This window comes from Pipistrellus hanaki (genome assembly GCF_964339955.1).
Source record: "Pipistrellus hanaki genome assembly, chromosome: 7".
Taxonomy (NCBI): domain Eukaryota; kingdom Metazoa; phylum Chordata; class Mammalia; order Chiroptera; family Vespertilionidae; genus Pipistrellus; species Pipistrellus hanaki.
The window spans coordinates 6,213,198-6,237,734 of NC_140509.1; the positions used below are offsets into that span (position 1 = coordinate 6,213,198).

The 24,537-nt window shown below is 48.6% G+C and overlaps 1 protein-coding gene across 2 annotated transcripts in view; it reads left to right on the forward strand.

Moving 5' to 3' along the window:
• Positions 1-7,032: 7,032 nt before the first annotated feature.
• The window catches only part of PPARD (peroxisome proliferator activated receptor delta), a 69,925-nt gene continuing 52,420 nt past the window's right edge, over positions 7,033-24,537 (forward strand). For both annotated transcript variants that reach the window (XM_084890045.1, XM_084890044.1), the window contains exons 1-2: positions 7,033-7,158; positions 11,104-11,187. The gene's annotated coding sequence lies outside the window, so the exon portion shown is untranslated. The remainder of the gene's footprint in view (positions 7,159-11,103; positions 11,188-24,537) is intronic.

Here is a 24,537-nt window from a genome sequence, read left to right on the forward strand (position 1 = left end):
GAAAGGAGAGCAGGAAAGCAGGAACAATACACGCGGAAAGTGGTATGCCACATTTATGGGCACAGGAACTCTGCATTGTGGTATTGGATGGGAGGATCAGGGTCCTCTATGGGTGTGGGTATCTCTAGGGCACAAGGAGTTTTAAGAAAATCAATTTGCTGTCCGGCTGACGTGGCTCAGTGGTTGAGCATCAACTTATGAACCAGGAAGTCATGTTTCGATTCCTGATCAGGGCACATGCCTGGGCCCTGGGCTCAATCCCCAGTGGGAGGCAAGCAGGAGGAAGCCAATCAGTGATTGTCCCTCACATTAATGTTTCTATCTCTCTCTCCCTCTCCCTTCCTCTCTGAAATAAAATAAAAACATTTTTTTTTAAAGAAATCAACTTGCAGATTGTCAACTTCCAAGTTCTGTTTACCCGAAGTCTTTCCTCTCTCACAATTCCACCTTCCCTACTTTCAGTAGCAAGGCTCACCATTCCCCACCCGCTGTCTTTCCGTGGTGGACTACCCCAAAGGGTGGAATTCCTGGGGCACCAAACAAAGCTCCTATTTGAAATGCTAGTGCAGGGCTGTAGGTGCTGAGAAAGTGGGTGGCGCAAAAACTGGACAAGAAATTCTTTTGGTTTTTAAGGCAGAATCTTTGCTTTCAAAACCCTGAAGAATCATTAACAATATTTTTTATCATAGATCTTTATGGGGTTTTATTTTTTTGTGGGGGGGAGGGTTGAGGGGAGACAACTCAGAAGTAGATGCCATTGCTAAATCAAACTCCCACTTCCCATCTACTTATCAAGTGAACAAGGTTTCTCAGCTTTAAAATGAAAAAAAAAAAAAAAAAAAAAAAAAGGAACTAGAATTGATGCTGCTTTCGGTCTCATTCTAACTAATAATTTTCAACTATGAACATCTGAACTACCTGAGCAAGGGGGTGAGGGAAGTAGTCCATGATAAATACATTTCCAGTGTATTTTTGTGTTTATGTTTAATATGTATAAAAATCATAATTTTTATGTTGTTTTGCTCAACTGAGTACTACTAATATTTCTGATGGCCACTCAAACCAGGAAAAAAAAATCTCACCTAGAGTTTTATAGTTACATAAAACTTAAGTTCTTTTAAAACTTTAACTTATATACATACTTTGGTTGCAGAGATGTATGATATTGAGATCAATAAAAGACTTTCAAGCATAAAATATGTTACATTGACATTAGACTGTGTAGAGGGCCACTTGGGAAGGCACGTGGGCATTTTCCTTTAAATTGTCAGCTGAGTCGGAGACAACCGGCAGAGCATGTTCCAAGATGGTGGAAAGTGTGATCAGCTTGGTCTTCATATCAAGCCCAGGTGTTGAGAGGGGCAGGACTAGATATATAAATCCAGGCATGCTAGGGCCTCCTTAAGAATGCAAATAGGTTGGTGTTACTCCTGGTGTTGGGGTATAAAATAAATGCGCTGGGAGGGGTCGTCATCGTCTTCCTGCCTCTCCAGCAGACAAGATGGCGGCCCACCCAGCTCCCAGCTTAAAATCTATCTCTGTGTCTTCTCTCTTTATTTCTAAAATTTCTCAATCCCTGGCCACCTCCACTTAGAACCGGTTCGTTCATCTATCTTTCCTTGCGGGACGCCGAAAAGTGAGATCCCTGCCATGCCTGGACCCCACCGCATCAGTCCCCCGCAGATTGTTGAGGGGAAAGAGGAATGGAAATACAAGTACAAGGAGAAAAAGAAACAATGTAAAATGTTTTTATTGCTAAAGAAAAGCTTGTTCATGCTATTTTTTTCTTTTTCATTTTTTATTAAGGTATTATATGTGTACATATCTTACCATTGCCCCCCCCCCCAGCTATTTTTTAAAAATGTATTTTTATTGATTTCAGAGAGGAAGGGAAAGGGAGAGAGAGAAATATCAGTGATGAGTGAGAATCATTGATCAGCTGCCTCCTGCATGCCTCCTATTTGGGGATGTGCCATTGATCAAAATCAAACCCAGGACCCTTCAGTCCACAGGCTGACACTCTATCCACTGAGCCAAGCCAGGTAGGGCTGTTCATGTTATTTTTAAGATGGATAATGATGAGCATCAAATGACTTTGGGATTCAAGTTTTCTTCAATATATTTAAAGTAGGGGTGTCGAACTCAATCAGAGAAGGGGCCAAAATCTAAAATCCAGCCTAAATTGCGGGCCGAATGGTTTACTGAACAGTCATAAACTGACAATGTCATAAACTGACAGCGGAGTGCAGTGATGACAGCGCGGTGCGGGCCACATTGCAAAGCCTGGCGGGCTGGATTTGGCCCGTGGGCCTTGTGTTTGACACATGTGATTTAAAGGGATAACATGGCAGTTTTATATGAAAATGTCAATATTTATTAAAGAATAGAAATTACATTCTTCCTCTGAAACTATTGTTTTACATTAATGATGAAAAAGGTTAGATGTCACCGAGACCAGTTTGGCTCAGTGGATAGAGGGTCGGCCTGTGGACTGAAGGGTCCCAGGTTTGATTCCAGTCAAGGGCATGTACCTTGGTTGCTGGCGCATCCCCAGTGGGGGGTGTGCAGGAGGCAGCTGATCGGTGTTTCTCTCTTGTTGATGTTTCTATTGTAGCTCTCTGTCACTCTCTCTTCCTCTCTGTAAAAAAATAAATAAAATATATTTTAAAAGAAAGAAGGAAAGAGAGAAAGAAGGAAGGAAAGAAAGAAGGAAAGAAAGAAAAAAGTTAGGAGCTACCATACATAGTTTCAATAAATTCTTTCAGGAGGCTACTACTGTGAGACTTGTGACTAGAACGGTAGAATGAGGACTCTTAGAAGCTCGGTAGAGTTTAGACTTGAGCTGCTTTGCCGATCTCTAAGCCTCAGTGTCCTCACCTCTAGATGGGGTCCAGGCTTTTGAATATCTATGATGGGACATAGGGAGGCTTAGAAGGCGGGTGTGTGAGATAGTGAAAGAAACATCACCAGCCGAAACCAGTTTGGTTCAGTGGTAGAGCGTCAGTCTGCGGACTGAAAGGTCCCAGGTTCGATTCCGGTCAGGGGCATGTACCTTGGTTGCAGGCACATCCCCGGGTAGGGGGTGTGCAAGAGGCAGCTGGTCGGTGTTTCCCTCTCATCGGCGTTTCTAGCTCTCTACCCCTCTCCCTTCCTCTCTGTAAAAAATCAATAAAAATATTTTTTTTAAAAAAAGAAAAGAAAGGAAAAAAAAGAAAGAAAAGAAAAGAAACATCACCAGATGCCCGAATGCAACCCACATTGGGACTGGCAGAGGAAGCTCTCAGTCTGGGGCGGGGGTGGGGAGCATCCCTAAGGGGCAGAAGAAGGTATTTCCCAGTCTTTTAACTGCAAGGTGAGAAAATAATTCCTCTGTCCTTTCCAACATTCCAGATAAAGCCGAGTGTATCCAATCTCTGATGCTCTCAGAAATACCGGTAAGCTCGGGGCCCCGAGGGGATTACAGACCTCGTGATCCCAGGTCACCCATTGTGATCTGTATATAAGGAGATGTGACTGGCTGGAGAGCAAGAAGCTTGTTGCAAACTGTTGCCAGGATATGCAAGGAAAGCCTTGAAGAGGATGGATATACATAAACTGGCACACCCTGAGGTCGGCAGTCTGGATGGCAAAAGGCACTATGATCATTTTATATGAGGAACAAGGGATGTTGTAGCTTAAGAAGAAAAAATATTGGGGAGTGGGATCAAACATCAAAAGGACTCTTTTATGGAAAACAGTCTGACTTAGTGCACCTTCAAGGACTAGAACTACGACTCCTGGGTAGGATAACCAGAGAATACAAATTTTTCCTCAATATAAAGAAGATTTTTTTGTGTGTGGCTAAAAAAGCAAATCCTTTATGAAAAATATGCTCAGAATAAAAATATAGAAAGGTAAAAACTCACAGAACCCCCTCCCAAAGACAACTGCTGATAACATTTTAGTGTGTGCTTCCTCCCAGTTTTTTCTATAATTTTTTTAATTTTCCAAATGATATACACATAATCAGATCCTGTTTTATGTCCACTAAAAATCAGATCATAACATTTCCCACTTTTTAACCAAATCTTTGTAGGCATCATTTTTTTAAAGAAATGTTTTTTTTCATAACTGTACTTGAAAATATGTTTTTATTGATTTTATTTAAAGAGAGAAGGAGACAGAGAACCATGGATGTGAAAGAGAAACATTAATTAATTGTTTCCCACATGATTGGGACCAAACTCTAAATCTGGGTCTGTATCCTTTAAAATATAAAAATGAAATGAGGTGAAATGAGGCATCTCCACAGTGCTCCCGGAATTTCTTTTAGGGAGAGGACTCTCTTCATTAGGGGAAATAAGCCTGTTAGGGGTAGAAAGTGAGGTCTTTAGGGTACGAATGTTGAAAGGAAACCTTGCAATAAAGAAATATAGCTGCGGAAGCCAGTTTGGCTCAGTGGATAGAGCGTCGGTCTGCAGACTGAGGGGTCCCAGGTTCGATTCTGGTCAAGGGCATGTACATTGGTTGCGGACACATCCCCAGTAGGGGGTGTGCAGGAGGCACCTGGCTGATGATTCTCTCTCATCGATGTTTCTAGCTCTCTATCCCTCTCCCTGCCTCTCTGTGAAAAATCAATAAAATATATTTTTTTTAAAAGAAAAGAAATATAGCTAAGCCTTGGCTGATGTGGCTCAGTTGGCTGAGCATTGGCCTATGCACCAAAAGGTTGCCAGTTCAATTCCCAATCGATGTTTCTCTCTCCTCCCTCTCTCTCTAAAATCAATAAAACAGCCTAGCTGGTGGTGTTGCTTAGTGATTGAACTTCAAGCTATGAACCTGGAGGTCACAGTTCAATTTCTGGTGGGAGCACATGCCTGCCTGGGTTGTGGGCTTGATCCCTGGTGTGGGGCATGCGGGAGGCAGCTGATCAATGATTCCCTCTCATCATTGACGTTTCTACCTCTCTCTCCCTCACCCTTCCTCTATGAAATAAAAAATATATTAAAAAACAAAAACATATTTAAAAAATAAATAGCATTAGAAAAGAGAGAGATGTAGCTAAGATGCCTCTTTCTGCCTAGAAAGCCAGAGGAATTTGTTTTTTTCCTCTGGAGAAGGTGGGATAAAGAATAGAGAGGAGAGGTAGTGATCTGGGAAAAGGCCAGGCCCTAAGGGGTAAGGGCCAGTTAGAACACCTCAGTTGGAAAACTGATCGTGTTGACAAGTGTTATCTATGCCTACTTAAAAGGAAGAAGGGCCCTCGGTGGTTTGGCTCAATGGATAGAGCGTTGGCCTGTAGACTGAAGAGTCCAGGTTTCATTCCAGTCAAGGGTATGTGCCCGGGTTGCTGGATCAGGTTGCAGGCTTGATCGGATTGTCCTGGTGTGGGGCGTGCAGGACACAGCTGATCAATGATTCTCTCTCATCATTGATGTTTCTAGCTCTCTCTCCCTCTCCCTTCCTCTCTGAAATCAATTATTTATTTATATGTATACTAGAGGCCCGATACACGAAATTCATGCAAGAGTAGGCCTTCCTTCCCCTGGCTGCCTGCACCTGCTTCCCTCTGGCACCTGGGGCCCGGGCTTCCCTTGCAGCCCTGGCTTCGTCCGGAAGGATGGAAGGACGTCCAGAAGAACGTCCAGAAGAACGTCCAGTCTAATTACCATACTATGCTTTTATTATATACAAACAATGTGTATGTATTATAGAAAGGCAACAAATGTATCAATTCTTTTTTTTCTTTTTTCTTGTTTTTTTTTGTTTTGTTTTGTTTTGTTTTGTTTTTTTAGAGAGAGGAACATCAATTAGTTTGAGGGATAGAACCAGTTACCTGGGTATGTATCCTGATTGGGAATCAAACTCGTCACCTTCTGGTGTACAGGATGATGCTCCAACCAATTGAGCCACACTGGGCTGGGCCAAATTTATGAATTCTTTTTTTTTTTTTTAAATAATTATCCATTCATTATTCTTTTAAAAATTATTGTTTAAAGTATTACATATAATATTACATAAGTCTCCTTTTTCCCCCATTGATCTCTCCCGGCCACCCCCACCTCCGGAGCACATGCCCTCACCCCCTTAGTGTCTGTGTCCGTTGGTTATGCTTATATGCATGCATACAAGTCTTTTGGTTGATCTCTTAACACCCCCCACGCCCATGGATAATTATTACAAAATCCATTCTTACTTCAATCTGAAAGGGCAAGGAGGTTGACGTCTAATTACAAAAGTAAAGCATATTCATTTTTAAGGAATAGAAAATAAAAAGAGAAGCAGAAAGAAAAAAATCACTCAACAGTTCTACCATCCAGATATCTGAGGGTGTGGCCTGAGAAGTGTATGGGAAAGGGGAGGGATGATCTTTAAAGAAGGTGAAGAGGAGGAAGTTACCCATTGATCATACACTCATGAGTCAAGATGACAAGCTCAGCTTCTTCCACCAGACTGCCTCCCAGCGGCTAGGTACCTTTGTGTGGTATGTCTGAAAGCACGGGCTGGGTCCCTTCCAGACCTAGAAGCGAGAACGAGATTTTCTTCAAATCTCGTAGGGAGGATGCTCCCCGCTTACGTGGGCAAGCGTATTCGGTAAGAAGCCCAGAACCATCAATTCCTATCGCAGAAGCCTCTCGAGGGAGGAAAGTCCTTCTATTAAAGTTACAAGCCGCACCATCTCCTCCCGTGGAGTCCGGAGTCTGAAGATTCGGGCTCCGTTGCTTCCCGCAGCAAGTCACGCACCTCCTCTTCACTGGAGGATGAGGAGGCTGTACCAGATGACCCCCAGTTCCCTTCCAGCTTTAAATTCCCTTCAGTGGTGTGTACCTGCTAGACCTGTTTTTCTGGCCTGGACCTCCCCCGCTCCTCCCTAAGCGGCCGGGGCCGCGTCCCACACCAGAGGGCGCTGCAGCGGCCAGAGCGGCGTGCGGTGGGCGGAGCGGCAGGATCAGCGGGGCCTCCAGGAGGGGCGGTGATTGGCCGGCTAGGGCGGAAAGGGGCGGGGCAAGGAGGGTGAAGCCGAGCTGCGCGGTGACGTCACGCCCGCGGGGGCGGGGCGGGGCGGCGCTGCGTGTGACGCCCGCGCGGCGGAGCTGGGATTAATGGGAAAAGTTTTGGCAGGAGCCGGAGGAGCCTGCGGGACGGCGGCGGCGGCGGCGCGAGAGGCGGCCGCGACAGGTCAGTCCGGGTCGGGGAGGCGGGTCGGCACGCAGCGGAGGTGAGCGGCAGGTCCGCGCCGAGGCGGCCCACGCGGCCGGGACGCCAGGCCCACAGGGGAGTGGGGAAGGGACAGCCGCCGGGGTCCGGGGACCGAGCTGCCGTCGCTTCCCGACGCTCGGACTCGGGCCGGTCTGCGGTGGTCCCTGGCTGCCGGGCGCCCCCGTGCCCAGCTCTTCGGACCCTCACCGCTGTCTGCGCCCAGCTGCAGGCCTCCCCACCCGCCGGTGACCCCACTTGGGCCTCGTGGCCCCGTCTCCTCCCACCTCAGTTGGGAGAGCCCGGGCTCTGGCTCGGGTTGTTTCCCACTCCCCACCCTGGCTTCTGCCCTTCCTTCGCTCTTCTCTGGGGTCCCCAGATGCATTGCCCTCTGCCCGGGGTCTCCTCGGGGATCTTCCCTGCCCCCTGGCTATCCTTGTCTCCCGCCTTCGTCCTTCCATCCTTGCCCCCAGTCTTTGCTCTTTCCCATCCCTGTCCCCTCCGTCCCCCGCTGCCTGCCTCTCAGGACTGGGGCTCCTCATCCCCCTCGCGGTGTTACGGGCTTTAAGCCCTGTGTTCCTTACCCGCTCGCCTAAGCCCCTCCTGCCCCGGCTCCCCTCACAGGCCCTGAGTTTGCCCCTCTCTGATTTCCTTATTACCTTGTCACCCACCTGCCCTTCCCTCCCAGGGCTTTGCCTCTGCCTCGGGGAGAAGCAGTAGCTCACACACCTCCGTGCTTTCCCCTTGACCTGCAGACATTAGTGGGGTGAGGGTGCTCAGTCTCCGATTGAAGGAGCTGAATGTCTGAGGCAAATAGCAGGTTATGTCTTTGTGGGAGAATTTACTGGGATGTTGCATCGGGGACGATGTGCAATTTGTAGATCATCCTTCTAATCTCAGCTTTAGTACTTCTTCTTTATGGGCCTGTTGACTTCCAGGAACCCTTGGGAAGAGACTGGCCGCTGAGTTGGGCGGGTGCCAGGGGTAGCTGCAGGCCTTATCCAACCCTTTCCCCTTCCAGGAAACAGGGCTGTGTGTCTTTCCAAATGGATGTGCCGAACACATTTAAATCGTGATGTCCCGGCCCATCGCAGCCCGGCCTCCTGCCCTCTGACCTGTGCCTCATCCCAGAGAGTTAAGGGAAGTCTCCAGAAGATATGCTCTAAGAATGACTGTGGTTCTCAACCTTTTCCCTCTGTACTGACTCCAGACAATGTTTTTCCCGTTTGAGTTTTAAACAAACTGCCACCTGATAGCTCTGGGGCAGCAGACATCTGTCCCTTTCGCTGTCGATGGCTTGAACCAGCTGCTGATTTTCCCTCGGGCATCTCTGATCTGCTGACTACGCCAAGGGCTCTGATTTTTGTCCCTCACTGAGCAGCTTCTTTTGAAGTCTCTCCCTCCATTTTCCTTGGGAGCTTAATTTCCTGTGGACCCAAGAGGGAAGGTGACACAGAGTTCTGTTCCCTTTGCCCAGGCGTTACATCAGATGTCCGCCCAGGACACTGTCTGCCCAGGCAGTCTGGGACGACACTAGTTAGACTGTGTCAAGAACTTAAGTTGCTTCTAGTCTCGGAGACAATTCTGTCTGGGGCCAGAGAGCCCACCGCCTTTGTGGTGTGTCTGGGTATTTAACCTTCTCGCGAGGCAGAAAGTTCTTTTCAGATGTCTCCCTTTTGAACTCCTTTATTTGGAGTTGGTACCCTAGAGAGATCGACAGGAAATAACATACCCGCTGTTTCTGCCCAATCTGGTCTTGGGCGATTCAGAAAGCGTGACCCACTCTCACGTTTAGAAACGAGGGCCTGTTGTTTCACGTGGCTCTGGGTTTCTAGGTCTTCTCTTTTGAGGATCGTGCTCTCTGTCTTGGAGCCAGAATTGGACACAGAATTGGCAACTTTCAGGGGCTTTGGTGGAGAGCCAACTGAACTAGCTAGGCCAAGTTTTGGAATCCTCTTGTGCACTGAACTTTTCTGTGAAAGAAAAAGGATCGAGGATGGCTGAGCCAGTCCCCGTTCCACCCCTTTCCACTGACCCCTGAGACCCCTCTTAAGCAGCAGTTGGAGGAATTTGGGCAGAATGGACCAAAAGGGGTCCCTTGTTCTTATGAAAAGCAGGATTTTAATGGTCATTCTAATGAAGTTGAGGTTGTGGGTTTGGCAGTAATTTAGTCTAATCTCTGGCTCTCGAGGATTTTACCTGACTGAGCAGTTTGCTGCTACTGTCTCTGCTCCCCTGCACTCCCCACTGAGGTGGTGGGTGATAGGGCTTGAGAAGAGGTCAAGCCCAGTCCTTGTGGGGCAGCTTGGGCACCAGCAGCCTGGCCGGTCGCTTCTTGCAGGTCGTTCATGCTGTCGTTTTCTACGTGGGCAGTTATGATGGTCAGTCACCAAGTTCCCATTTAGTGATTTTTACAGAGCCACCGTCAGCCTGCCTCTTTCAAAGGCCTCTGACATTATCTACAGATGGCATAGCCCATCACTTCTAGTTGAATGGACTAAGTATACTAACCCACTCTTGTTTGGTTGCCTTTCTCCCTGCCTCTCCACCACTCCTCTTTCCTTCTTTGGGGTGTGCCTCAGCCCACCGAGGACGAATTGCCCTTACTCAGCCTGCCAGCTCCACCTGTGGTCGCTCAGACCCCTTCCCCCGACCCGGTGAGAGAACAGCAGCGTTGGGTGCTGGCCTGGGAAGCTGCTAGGCCCCTGCTTTGGGCAGACGGCAGATGTCCTGGCTGCCAGGCAAGTATCCAGCTGCTCTCTCAGGAGGCGTTGGACCTGGCTCTTCTAAAGGCTTCAGCTCTGTCCTGTCCCTCAGACACTCCTCCCCGGTGTTTCCTGACATCTGGGAGGCTAAATTGTGGGCCCTCCTGGAAATCTCAGCAGTTCCACTTTTCTTCCTTCCCACGTAGCACCTCCATGGACTTCGTCTGTCCTGCCAGGCTCTCATTGGTGTCACGTCAGAAGTTCTGTGCATGATGCCCTTGTCTGTGCCGTTTGTCCCAGAGAGCCCAGTGGTTGCTGCTTGTAGATGGCGTGATGTGCTGAGCACTCTTCTGTGCCTTTGGATCTAGGGGAGGAGCTACTTGAAGCAGCTGAGTTCCACTGTGTCAGAGGGGAGCTGGGCGCTTGCTTGAGGCTGGCAGGGAGGAAATGTCCCGTCGCATCAGATTTCAGACATGTGGGTCTTCTCGCTTGGTAGATGGTTCCTGGCCTTCATAGCTCAGAGGCTGATGATTGGGGTGTGACCCCAGGCCACTCTCCATGGGGCTTTGGTCAAGGAATCACACATGACTCAGGGCATTTCCATTTATGAGTTGTTAACGATTGGAAGTGCTGGGCTTTAGCACCTCCTTCATCTTGCCAGCTCCTCTGCCCCACCCTGGTACAATCAGCAGAGCCAGTGTCTTCTTACTTGGAAAGGAGCAGACTACTTCCAGGATTGGGCAGTGTTTGCTACTTAGGCTCAGAATAACAACATCTCAGGGTGGGTGTATGAGGAAAGAGGAGGAGCCGGCTTGCCTTAGGAGCACTCTTTGAGCCCTAGTGTTTATTATTTTTTTAATATGTTTTTATTGATTTTAGAGAGAGGGGAAGGAAGAGAGAGAAATAGAAACATTGATGAGAAAGAAATATCAGTTGGCTGCCTCCTGCATATCCCTACTGGGGATCAAGCCCACACAGGGTATGTGTCCTAATGTTTTATTATAACACCCGAGGCCCGGTGCACGAAAATCGTGCAAGAGTAGGCCTTCTTTCCCCCGCTGCCAGCACCAGCTTCCCTCTGGCACCTGCGACCTGGGCTTCCCTTGCTTCGTCCAGAAGGACATCCGGTTTAATTAGCATTAATTAGCTTTTATTATTATAGATATTTTCTGACCCCGGCACCTCTCAGCTAAAGATGTTGGGTTTCCTTTTTCTCCTGCAGTGTTGTGTGGTGTTTTGGGCATGTACGTGGTACTCACGCAGTGGCTTCTGCTCACCGACAGATGAGGACAGATGCGCCAAAGAGGTAATCACATTCTCCTTACCCAGGGTCTCTAACAGCTGACACACACATTCAGAGTTAGGGTCCTGGCGTAGAAGATGAAATAATATCTCTAGGACTGAGCCCCAGATCCCAGGTGCCTGTCATAGCGTCTGGTACTCATCACTTGCGCATAGCAGATGGTTACTAAACAGTTATTGAATGTCTCCGACTTAACATAGTTTTTTGAGGAGCATTGAGATTTTCACGCTTTCAACCACTAAACATAAGCTCCTCAAGGACAGGGACTTATTTTGTTTCCTATTGTGTCTAGAAAATGCTAAGTAAATATTTGTTGAATGAATAAATGCACACACTTTCTCTCTGCCCGTACAAATGCCAGGCCACAAAGATGGTGATCAACATTCCCTTTCATTTGTGCATTAAACATTTTTGAGTGTCTCCTATGTTCCTGCCACTTAGAAAAGGATGATAGTAAAAAAACAGAATCAGTCCCTGTCTCATGGGTTGGTATTTGCTGGCATATACGAGAGCTGGGCATAATACACAGAATTGTTTCTTTCATCTCTGCTGGGGTAGTGGGTCTTTACCAGAGTCTGAACAATGCTCTGGGCTTCCCATTGCTGTTTCCCTGTTCTCTGGATGCCTGGCAGGTTTTATAAATTCTCAGGGAAGCTCCAGGGAATTCGATGTTCATTGTCCCAACTATTTGGGAGGCTGGGCTGTGATGGGGTCCCTGCTGGGGGCCAGGTGGCATGGGGCTCCTGTCTGATTTGTTTTAATCTCCAAGTTTTAATGGTTCCAGTAGCTGTTTATGGGCTTCACTTCCCTTTCTCTGCCTTTAACACCCAGCAGGCTTTCCTGTTGCCAAACAGGGTGCTGAGCCCATGTGTCTGTCTTTTTGTGGGGGTCAGGTTGTTTGTGGATCTTGCAGGAAGGCCCTCAGGCAGGGGCCATCCCTGTTCTCAAACCCACACCAAATCCTTTCCTCTGAAGGAAATGTGAAGGAGGAAGGAGGGGGTTGGGGAGGCTTCTGAGATTCCCCGAGAGGGGTTGAAGTAGGAGTACCCTGAGCAGGAAGAGCTACTGAGTTGAGTTGATCTGCTTTAGCATTTGTTTCAGCAGCAGTTAGCCATAGTAGCAGTAGTGTACATGTCTAGGGGTCAATTGTCCAGTTCATTTCTGAGCCGTGTGCTCCCAGTCTCAGCTAAACTTTTTATTTTCAGTTTCCCCTGGCAAAGGTAAGCCTATAGCTTTATCAGATTTTTTTTCCCAATGTTAATCTACAAAACTGGTGTTGTCATCTTAGTCTTTCCTATCTGAGTCACTTTTGTGGGCCAGGTGCTGTGACAGATGCTTCACACTTGGTCTCACGCCCCAAGTGTGTGGAACCTAATTGGGGAGAGAAGATGTATGTACATAAAGAGTTTCAAGATGTTAGGGAGCTGGTGGGTACTGAGAACATCCACTCAAGGGTACTCACTGAGAGGAGCAAGTCACCACTGAGGACTGGCTTTGTCCTGAAGAAGCTGAGTTCAGATTGGGCTTTGGAAGAAAGCTGGTCTATTGAAGTCAGCTTTAGAATATTGTAAAACAGTGATTCTCAATCTTTTTGTAAAACCCTTTACACTCTTAAAACTTATTAAGGGCCCCAAGAACTTTTGTTTACCAAGCTAAAAATTAAAAGTTAGGAATTTTTAAGAATTACTAATTTACTAAGTCATTTACTATAATAATAATAATAAAACCCATTACATTTATCACAGATGAAAATTTTAATGAAAAATAGCTGTTTTTTAAAACAAGAAAGTTGTGAGGAGTAACACAGTTTTACATTTTTTGCTAATCTCTTTAATGCCTAGTCTAACTGATGGCAGGTGTGTTCTTATAACTGGTTCTATGTCTAGTCTTTTAAAATATGTCTTATTTGCCGAAACCGGTTTGGCTCAGTGGTAGAGCATCAGTCTGCGGACTGAAAGGTCCCAGGTTCGATTCCGGTCAGGGGCATGTACATTGGTTGCAGGCACATCCACGGTGGGGGGTGTGCAAGAGGCAGCTGGTCGATGTTTCTCTCTCATTGACGTTTCTAGCTCTCTATCCCTCTCCTTTCCTCTCTGTAAAAAAATCAATAAAATTTATTAAAAAATAATAATAAAAAAAAATAAAATATGTCTTATTTGAAGGATATGAAAATAAATCTGGTTTCACATAGATACATAGTTGAGAATGAGAGGGTTATCGTATCTAATAAAAGAATACTATGCAAATTGACCATACCTCCATTACACCCACAAGCCGAACCCACCAGCCAAACAGGAGCAAGTATGCAAATTAACCCAATCAAGATGGCTGTGGCCACGGAGCAAGCAGGAGACTTGAGTTTCCCTGGCAATGGCGGAAGCCAAGCTTCTTGCACACACTGGCCGGTCCAGGCCTCTACTCAAGGCTACAAAGTTTCAGTTATAGAAGATAAATAATTCCCAACAAAAATGGCTGTGGCCACAGAGTGAGCAGGAGGCTTGTGTCTACTCAAGGCTACAAAGTTTCAGTTATAGAAGATAAATAATTCCCAACAAAAATGGCTGTGGCCACAGAGTGAGCAGGAGGCTTGTGTTTCACCGGGGATGGAGGAAGCTAAACTTCCTGGCCAGCCCTGGCCTCCACTAAGGCTACAAAGTTTCAATTATAGAAGATAAATAAATACCAGATCCCAGGGCCTCTGCTTGGGTTGCCGAGGGGCATGGCCGGCCTGCAAACCACCATAGGCCCCTCACCCAGGCCACCCCATGCCCCAAGGGAACCCCCACCCTGATCCAGGACACCCTTCAGGGCAAACCAGCTGGCCTCTACCCATGCACCAGGCCTCTATCCTATCTAATAAAAGAGTAATATACAAATTGAACATCACTCCAACACACAATATGGCTGCCCCCATGTGGACACAGGATGGCCAGCAGGGGAGGGCAGTTGGGATGGACCAGGCGTGCAGGTGAAGGCAGTTGGGGGGAACAGGTCTGCAGTGGAGGACAGTTGCAGGGGGACCAGGCCTGCAAGGAAGGGCAGTTGGGAAGACCAGGCCAGCAGGGGAGGGCAGTTGGGGGAGACCAGGCCTGCAGGGAAGAGCAGTAGAGGGGGGACCAGTTCTGCAGGAGAGGGCAGTTCGGGGTGACCAGGCCTGCGGGGAGATTAGGCCTGCAGGGGAAGGCAGTTGGGGAGGGACCAGGCCTTCAGGGGAGGGCAGTTGGGGGGACCAGACTCACAGGGGAGGGCAGTTAGGGATAACCAGGCATGGGTGTTAGCATCACCCTGGTTTCTACCCACTAGATGCCAGTACCCCCTCCACCCTCACCCCCAGTGGTGAAAACCAAGACTGTCTCCAGACATTGCCACAGGTCCCCTAGGAGGCAAAAACACCTCTGGCTGAGAACCACTGCTCTGTTATTTCCCCACTAAATATTTCTGGCCAGCTGGGTCCACTGGTGAACATATCATAAAACCAATAAGATAAGCATATAGTTCTTACATTGGAAATTTACTCTAGTCAGAGCCACCTCACTGAGGGTTTTGAGTTGGAATGAAATTGTTCACAGTGAGCAGCATGTCCCAGCTTAGTGAGAGGCCATCTGATGTCCACACCACAGGGAGTGTCCAGGCAAAGGCTGTCTCCGGGGGTGGCTGTGTTTCTCCGGGCTTTTCATGTCCGGGCAGAAGTCCCCTTCCTGTGGCTCCCAGTGTGCCATGTAGAGCAGAGTTGGTAACGTGGCATATGAACGGTCTAACCTGCCAGCTCCTGGTGTCAGACCTCACCCGCTGATGTGGCGCTCTGTCACAGTAGTCTTCCTCTCAGACCCAGATGGGCCTTAGAGCCCTCCACCTGGGCGGTTGTCCTCAGAGCTTATCCTCCATCCTGGTCTCAAGCTTGTTTGACCCATGATTTTGTGTTTTGGGGTGGTTGTTTGTTTGCGTTTTCCCTCCTCTAAAAGCCTTCCTGATGGGTTCCCCTTGACCCTCAGCACGTGCATTCTGAGATGAACTCCTGAGGGCACCTTTGGGGGCTTCAGGTCAAAGAAGAGAAAATTACCCATCTCTCCTAAGGAGGTCCTCCACGGGCCAAGTGCCCAGTTTTATTAAATGAATTCTGTACCTCTGTTGTCACTGTAACAAATTACCACAGACTGTGGCTTAATACATTTATTCTCCTACCGTTCTGGAGGTCAGAAGTCCAAAATTCATTTCATTGGGCCAAAGTCAAGGTAATTGGCAGCACAGCAGCACTTACAGCCAAAGAAAGACCCTGGCCTGGGCTGCTCCACGATCCCCCTCTGACTTTGGCCATGTGGACCCGAGGTCTGAACTGTGCTTCTTCCAAACTTTGGAGTCTGTCTTTCATGGGTAGACTGGGTAACGGCCCCCAAGGATATCCAGGCTGCAACCCCTGGGACTGGAAATGCTACCTTCTATGGCAAAATGGACTTTGCAGATGCTATTAAATTAAGGAACCTGAGATGGAGAGATTATCCTGGATTTTTTGAATGGGCCCTAAGTGCAGTCACAGTGTCTTTTAAGAGGGAGGCAAAGGAAGCGTTGATGCAGAAGAAGGCAGTGTGCCTACCACAGCGAGATGCTACACTGAGATGCCACACCGCTGGCCCTGAAGATGGAAGAGGCTGAGGAATGCGAGGAATGCAGCTGGAAAAGGCCAAGAGCAAAAACTCCTCTAGAACCCCTGGAGGGAGTGACTTTGGCCCAGTGGGACCGATTTTGGACTTCTGACCTCCAGAACTGTAGGAGAATAAATTTGTTGTGTTGTAAGCCACAGTTTGTGGTAATTTGTTTCAGTAACGACAGGAAACTCTCACATGTCTCGCCCACCTCCAGGGACTTGGCTAACCCTGTTCTTATTTACAACAATCTTAGGAGCATCCCTTTCACAACAGCTTGAGATCTAGGTCCAGCCTCTTTCCAGAAATATTAGACAGTATGCTCTCAGGGGAGTCTTAGAGACTACGTGGGAGCAAAGGAGAAGGCCTCAGATAGTGTCTGATCATCGCTTTGGAACTCACCTCCCGTGTTCAGTTAAGTCAGTAATAAAGGGTTTCTTTCAGACTGCTGAGGATCCAGGATCAGTTTAAATCTGACTCTAATTTCACCTTCTCTTCTCTTCTTCCTTCCATTCATTCGGCAGGTACATTGGATACCTTCTGTGTGCTAGGCACTGTTCTAAGCACTGGAACAAAGATAAAAATATTTCCTGCTCTTACGGTGGTTGTGATGGGGGCAGGGGAGAGAGCCAGCATTAAGTGTCAGGTGGTGATAAATGCTGTTACCAAAAAATAAAGCAGGAAATACGTAGTGGCAGCTTTATTTTTTAAATTATTTTGTTGTTAATCTTTATGTGAGGATATTTTTTTCATTGATTTTTCGAGAGAGTGAAAGGGAGAGAGAAGTAGAGGGTTGGGGGAGAAACACTGATGTGAGACACACTGATTGGTTGCCTCCCGAATGCACTCCAGCCAGGGCCGGGGATTGAACCTGTAACTCAGGAACATGACCTTGACTGGGAATCGAACCCATAACCCTTTGGTGTGGGGGCCAACGCTCTAACCAATGAGCATACCGGCCAGGATGGTAGTGGCAGCTTTAAATAGAAGGCTGGGGACAGCCTCACCGAGAAGGTAATATTTGAGTTGAAAGAGGAGAAGAATGTATGAGAAGAATCTTACAGATGGGAGGAAAGCAAGTACAAAGGCCCTGAGCAGGAACGTGGCTGGTGTGTTTGAGGAATAGCCAGGAGGGCAGTGTTGCTTAAGTGGTGAGAGGGGGGAAGAGATGAGGCCAGGGATGTGATTGGGGGCCACTCACCAGTGGCCCTGAAATACTATAAATCTCTTACTTCACATGGCCCTTTGTCTTGTCCTCCCTCCTTCCCTCCCTCCCCACGCCACCTCTTGGTCTTTACAGCCTTGTTCCTCCATTCCTTTCTGTAGAATATCTGTCACATCATACTGAGGGAATGTTAGCATGTAAACATAATCAACTTAAAATATTAGAAGGGGGAGGAGCAACTGTCTGGGTGACTAATAACGGCAGCCCCACTGGCAGTGCTGGTCTGGTGCTGCCACCTCACAGTGCGGGCTGACGGCTCTCACAGGCACTTCTGGGGTCATTTCTGAGGGGCCTCACTGTCACTCTCCTTCTCAGCCCCAAGCCTGCCACTCCTCTCCACTTCACGCCCTGGTCTACCCAGTGTGGCTCCCACAGTCGCCACCTGAAGTGCCTCCTTAAGAGGCCTCCCTTCTCCCTGCCCCGCAGCCTGCCCTCTTCCCTTTCCTCAGCTCGGGTGCCGGGGCTGCCAGAGAAAGAGAACGGAGCACACGAGCTGGTGCCACTGCACAGCCATGGCCATCAGCTGGGTGCTCAGCCTCCCCCCCACCCCCCCACCCCCCCGTTCCTGAGCCACACCTCATTCTGAACCTCAGCACAGTGTTGCTTGGGTTTCTAAGAATTAAATTCCAAAAGGTCACGTAAGCCCAGCGTGAAAAGTCATTCCCTGCATAGTGTCCTCGTGACAGTTCTGCTGCGCTGGCAGCTTTCCACAGCGACAGGCCGTCGGCGTCTGTGCTGAGCTGTGTTGTCCTAGGGGCCAGGGACAGATTGTCTCTACGGACTAAACCCTCCGTGCCTGTCCCCGATTTCATAGTCCTAGGCGACTCCTCCCAGAACCCACTTTTTAAAATATGTGTCTTTATGGATTTTAGAGAGGAAGGGAAAGGGAGAGAGAGATAGAAATAATCAATAATGAGAAAGAATCATCAGTCACCTCCCTGCACCCCACACCAGGGGTTGAACCTGAGACCCAGACATATGCCCTGACCAGGAATCGAACCGAGACCTCCTGGTTCATGGGTCAACCCTCAACCACTGAGCCACGCCGCCTGGGCTGGAACTCACTTTTACCAATGGATTGTTATTGAAAAAGATTTAAAAAAAAAAATCTTTAGTAATAAAAGTGATTGCCATTGAAAACTAAACAATTTTTTGTCATAAACAAATGACCAGTGGTAATTCCTATCTCCCAAATGAAAATCACTGGTTATTCCCAAACTGCAGAATGCACTCATCAAACTGTCAGGCCAGCCCTGTTTATGCTGTTACAGTGTCTGATTCCTATGACTGTGTTTTTGGCATTTTATCGCCCCACTGTATTTACAACATCTACTTACAACTTGCCTTTTATGTCCTTGCAGTGTGTCACCTTTCAGAAAAATATTTAGTCTGTTTTCTGGCCCATTCCTTGACCTAGTGTGTGTATCTGCTCTCAGACCAAGGCCTGAGTAAGGTCCCCTGCAAACCTAGGATAGACCTGTCTCCTCCCTCTTAGCAGGACCATCTATTTTTGTTTCACTTTTATACCCCCACCCTGGGCATGTCTTGCATAACCAAGGAGTACCTCTCAGGAGCTGGTTTCAGCACTCCCAGAGCCTCTGCCATAGCCTTTTTCTCCCAGTGGACTGCAGCCTGAACCTTGCCCTCCTTTCTGCTTTCTGCTTCTATCATGGGAAAGAACTGGTTCATCCATCTGATACTCTCTGACTCATACCTTGTTGAGTCTCAAGGGGACAGCTTGAAATGCCATCATGTCCTCAGTCCTGATAGGTGTCCATCAGCTGTGACCAGAGATCATCTCCCTAGAAATTGGTTCCTTAATGGGCAAGTGTCTTGTGCAGAGATGCTCACCAAACACTTGTTGGATGGAATGGTGACTGGATGGCCAGCCTAAGGGGCCTTCTTCCTACACAGTGGTCCTGGCACTAGCCTACCCCAGAGCCCTGTCCGGAAGGTCATTCCATGGGGCAGTAGTTGCACCTCTATAGAAGGAAACTGAAGCTGACGCATTCACTCAGGGACCCTTTCCTAGTTGTTGCCCCTCCCTTTGGTTGAAGCTCGCTAGAGACAACTGGGATTTTGGGTCTTTACAGTCTTTCCCATTTGCCTCCTTCTCCACCCTTTCTCCACTGCGGGTCTGGTAAGGCTCCTTCTCACATCTCTGCCTGGGCACTGCCATGCACATATGGTGGGGTTATTGCCTACAGTCCAGGCACTGCTATTGGACTGAGTTCTCCAAGAGCTGGTCTCACCTCTGTCTAATCCGCTTTCCATTCCCACAGAAGCCAGTAGCTACTCAGGAGCCAAGTAGAAGATGGCTCTCATGTGTTGAATGCACTGTGCTAATCATTTTACACGACCTTGTTTTAAAGTTGCCAAAAGCTGGACAGCTAATGAGTGGCAGAGCTGGGATTTGAACCCAGGTGATTACAGCAGTATCTTTAATCACCACATACAGGGCCTCCCCACAGAGGACTGGCTGGCTGACTCTAACTCTTCCATTTCAGAAAATACCTGCTAGACTGGCCAGACTGGAGCTGGCTTCAGGGAACACTCCCTGCTTTCCAGCAGCGCAGTCTCGCTGCTCACTGAGCAGAAGCAAAACGTTGGCAGGCTTTGGTTCCCTGCAGCATCTCATTCCAGGTCAGTGGACAGAGGAGCCCCTGAGAATGGCTGTGCTTAGTGGCTGCCTGGCTCTACGCCAAGGCAGTGAACAGCCTTCCAGAACCACAGAAATAACCAGCTAACCGGTGGGCTGCTCATGTCGGGTGGGAAGGACTCATAGGAGAAAAAACAGTATCTGCTCCAAGTGATTGATTAGCTGCTTTCATCTGGTGAAGGGAGAAGAAAGAGAAGCTGGCCCAGATGTGCACACGGAGACAAGGAAGGAAGGGAAATTGCCTTTATTCAGATTCTCCCTCGGAGTCCTTCTGCCCCGGAGGAGCCTCCCCGGCCTCACACCAGCCTGCAAGATGTGGGTATTGGTGCTAGTCCCACTTGCAGAGGTGGAGGGGGAGGTAGGATCAGAGAGGTTCAATAGCTTGCTGAGGTCACACAGCTGACAAATAATGGAGCTGGGGTTTGGGCCCTTTGGGCCCCTTTTCCCAGTTCAGTAACTGCTGTTCCTGTTCATGTTACCTTGGCCTGGGCTTCCCAGTCAGTGCGAATGTGTACAAGTATGCACTCCCTCTGTGAGCACTGGCTGAAACCCGCAGTGGCATTTCACTGTAAAGACCCAAAATCCCAGTTGTCTCTAGCGAGCTTCAACCAAAGGGAGGGGCAACCGCTGAGAAAGGGTCCCTGAGTGAACGCGTCAGCTTCAGTTTCCTTCTATAGAGGTGCAACTACTGCCCCATGGAATGACCTCCCGGACGGGGCTCTGGGGTAGGCTAGTGCCAGGACCTCTGTGTAGGAAGAAGGCCCCTTAGGAAGGCCCCTTGCCCCTTGTCATCCTGGTTTATTTTTGGAGAGCTATATTTACTTCTGCTCCCCCTTCCTGGCTAGAGGCAGAGGTTGAGGTGTTGGGAATCAGAAGAGGCAGGCATAGATGGCATCTCATTGGAGGCCCTGGTTGAGCCCCGAGGACTGTGCCCACCTGCTTCAAGCCAACAGCAGGCCAGGACATCCTGGACAGAGGGACGAGGCCTCCTCCTGGCTTGGCTTCTCAGAAGGGAACAAGCTTTTCCCCTGGAGCAAACAGGAAGCCGCAGGTGGCACTCGGTGTTTCCAGCCCCCTGGCTGCTGGTGAGGATAAGGCTTTGCGGGGAAGCAGAGAGGCAGTGGTTAAGAGCCCACCGTGTGGGACCAAGTTCTGCCTCTGCTGGGCTTATTCCTGGGCGGCTTCCTCATCTGTAAGATGGGGGGTGAGGGGGAGTGACTGCGGACCCTACTGCTCAGGAGTGACTCGAGGACTAGGAGAGCTCATACATGAAGACAAGAGGAGGCCGTCAGTGAGTGCTGGTTGTTTTACTGTTTGGATGTCTCTGGACCCCGGGTACCTAGCACCGTAGATGGGTGCCAGCAACTGTTGGTTGCACTGAACAGAACTTCAAGACTGTTTGTCTTCCTCTTTGTATCTGAATGTTGGCTGGAGTGGGTGTTGACTCCAGGCAGTGATTGCCCAGAACTCAACCCCACAGGGTCATTCCGAGGTGGCTGCTGCTGTCGCTCTGGAAGAGGCACAGGGTGAGGAGTCTTCCAGTCTGAGGTGTCAGTAGTCCCCACGCCCTGTGTTTGCCCTTGTATCTCTCTGAGGTTCTGAGCTCTGGGTGTGAGCTCTGAGGCAGTTGGAGCTGGTGTCCCATGGGAGCTGACACTGCCGTGGCTCTGGGTGGTTGGGCCTGAGGATTTGGAGAAAGGCTTGCCCATCCAGTGTGTCTCAGTGGTTGAACATCAATCCATGAACCGGGAGGTTTGATTCCTGGTCAGGCACATGCCTGGATTATGATCTCAGTCCCCAAGAGGGGGTGTGCAGGAGGCAGCCGATCAATGATTCTCTCTCATCATTGATGTTTCTCTCTCTCCCTCTCCCTTTTTCTCTCTCTGAAGTCAATTTAAAAAAAAATTTTTTTTTTTTTTTAAAGGAGGCATTGGAAAGAGCCCTCTGGTTGTTCATTGGTGATTGCTTAAAGGGTAGAGGACAGAGAGGTGCATGGAGTCTGTCTCTGCCTCTCCCAACCCATGTTTCTTCCTGTCCCCTTCCCTCACCCAAGTCTGCTCTCTGTACCTACTCTCGCCATCTCCCTTCAGTGCGAACCTGGAAAAGGGTATCACCTCCGGTCCATAGCTTTTAGGGAGAAGCCTCCTAGGAGCTCAGAAAAGCAGGGTACTCAAAGGGGAGATGGGAAGAGTCATGCCTGGGCTGGGGTGGGGTCTTGGGAAGAATGCCAGAAAGGAGGGCCTGGGTCACTGGCTCTGTCTTGAAGCAGTGAGAACAAACTGGGTGGTGTATAGGGGGAGGGCAGGCAGCAGGTAGCTGTGAGGACTTCTTGCTGAGATGGCAAGCAAGCTGTCCAGGAAGAGGCCTGGAGACTAAGGAGCCCACATATGGGCCAGAAATAGGGCAGAAATGTGTCTTGATGAGAATTGCTCCTGCACCAGGCCCTGCTCTTTCCATGAACCTTCGCCTGGTCTGCTTACCCACCTGGCGGAGCTGAGGCCAGGTGGTTTGGCAGGTCTGGTATCCTGGCCATCACGTGCCTCAGACACCTGTGTGCCAGCAGCTGCTCCATGGCACTTCCCTGGGCAGTAGTAGTCGGGCACGGGGGAGATGTTCCCAGCATCCTCGGATGGACAGCTCAGATTCCATTCCAGAAAAACAACTCAAAGCCAGGGAGGAAATTGAAGGAGGGCATTCTGGGAGGAACTAGCTACACCTCCCCTTTACTTCTTACAGAATAACATGGGGCCCCTGGCAGTAGGTGAGAAGGCCTGTCTGAGTCACTCTGGTCTGCACACAAGCTGGTGGTGCGTGACAGGAGGTGATTTCCATAAGCTGTCTGTTCCCGTGGATCCCAGTCCTGGCGAGAGGCTGGGTAGCTTCCTGTATGGTTCCTCAAAGCCTGCACTGCTCTTCTGTCTTCCTCCTCTCCTGAGCTATAATTAAGTTCCTGTGTGAAACTATATCCCTCAGCTGACACACGCTTGTAACCACACTCCTGGCCATTGGGCAGCTCATCTGGGGTGACTGCTGGGGCTGGTGTCTCCACCTACAGACGGGCTTGGATAGGTCTGAGGAGGAGGTGGGGACTCACTAGAAAATGGGTGGGTGCAGTGAGGCAGGGGCAGGCCTTGCCCAAGAGCCAGAAAGTAGAAAGGCCTGGGGAAAGGAAGGGCTGGTGAGCAACCAGAGTGCCTGAGGACACAGAGGTAGAGAAGATGACAGACAGACTGCAGAGTGGGAGGGCGTAAATAGGGACAAGCTTCTGAATCACTGAGCCATGAGGCAGAATGTGAGCAGTTTATTTCCTTTTAAAGTCTATATGTTTTGATAGCATTTAAAAATTGATATATATTTAATATAACATAAAATTCATCACTTTAAAGTAGACATTTTAGCCCTGGCTGGTATGGCTTAGCTGTTTGGGCATGCCCTGTGCATCAAGGGGTTTCTGGTTCAATTCCCAGTCAAGGCACATACCGGGGTATCCGCTCAATTCCCGGTAGAGGGCATGCAGGAGGCAACTGATCCATGTTTCTCTCTCACCCAGATGTTTCTCTTTCTCTTTTCCTCTTCCTTCCTCTCTCTCTAAAAATCAATAAAAGATATTTTTAAAAAATAATAAAGTACACACTTTAGTGATTTTTAGTATACTGCCTTTTTTAGGATACAGCCTAAAAGAGGCTAGTGGTAGAGCCTCACCACTATCTCATTCCAGAACATTTTCACCACCCCTAAAACAAACCCAAAGTCCCAGTACTATCCTCATCCATCCCCTGGCAACCACAAATCTACATCCTTCTGCATGGACTCCCTACTGTGGACACTTCCTATAAATAGACTCATATGACATGAGTCGTGTTTGTGTCTGGCTTCTTTCACTTAGCATGTTTACAAAGTTCATCCATGTCGTCGTATGTAATGGTACTTCATTTGTGTGTGTGTGTGTGTGTGTGTGTGTGTGTGTGTGTGTGTGTGTGTTTATTGCCCTAGCTGGCTTGGCTCAGTGGATAGGCCTGTGGACTGAAAGGTCCTAGGTTTGGTTCCAGTCAAGGCAGTTGCCCGGGTTTTTTTTAGAAGGACCCTGCCAATGTTCCAGAATTACTTACTGTCCCAGGAGGCATGAATACTAGGAGGCAGGTATGATTGTGAGCCACTTAATTAATTAATTTATTTCAGAGCAAGAGGAAGAGAGAGAAATAGAGACATCGTTTTGCTGTTCTGTTTATGCATTCATTGGTGGTTCTTGTATGTGCCCTGACCAGCGATTACTGTGGGGTATTTTAGAAGGCTGCCTCCAGTAATAATAAGTTGCAAACCAGAGTGAAAAAATGAATGGAGTCGTTATTATAATAATCTTATATGTTTGTCTGAGCAGTTGGGGTTGGTCTGAGAACAGTTGAAGTCATGGAAGGCCTTTGCACAGGAGAATAAATGTGACAGCTGTCATTTGGGTAGTTAATCTGTTAGCATTTTCCCAGGGGGTCAAAATGGTGAGAGAGATCCAGGTGGAGACTTTGATTACGTAGGCAATGTCTGAGTTTACCCAGGTGAAAGTTTCTGGCCTGTAGTAACTCTGGCTACGTATCAAGTACCTCTGTACTATGTACTTTGGCTGCTCTTTCTCTTATCTTTGAAATGACCACAACAAGAAGGCACTACTGACTTCCATTCAGTTTGCAGCTGAGGAAACTAAGCCTCAGAGAAGTTAAGAAACTTGCATGTGGTCCACAGCTAGTAAGTCTTCCAGTCTGCCTGGCCTTGAAGACCGTCTTTTGTTGTTGGTGGGAATGGAAAGTGGGTGACTGGGGAGGCCAGGTCTTAGTCCT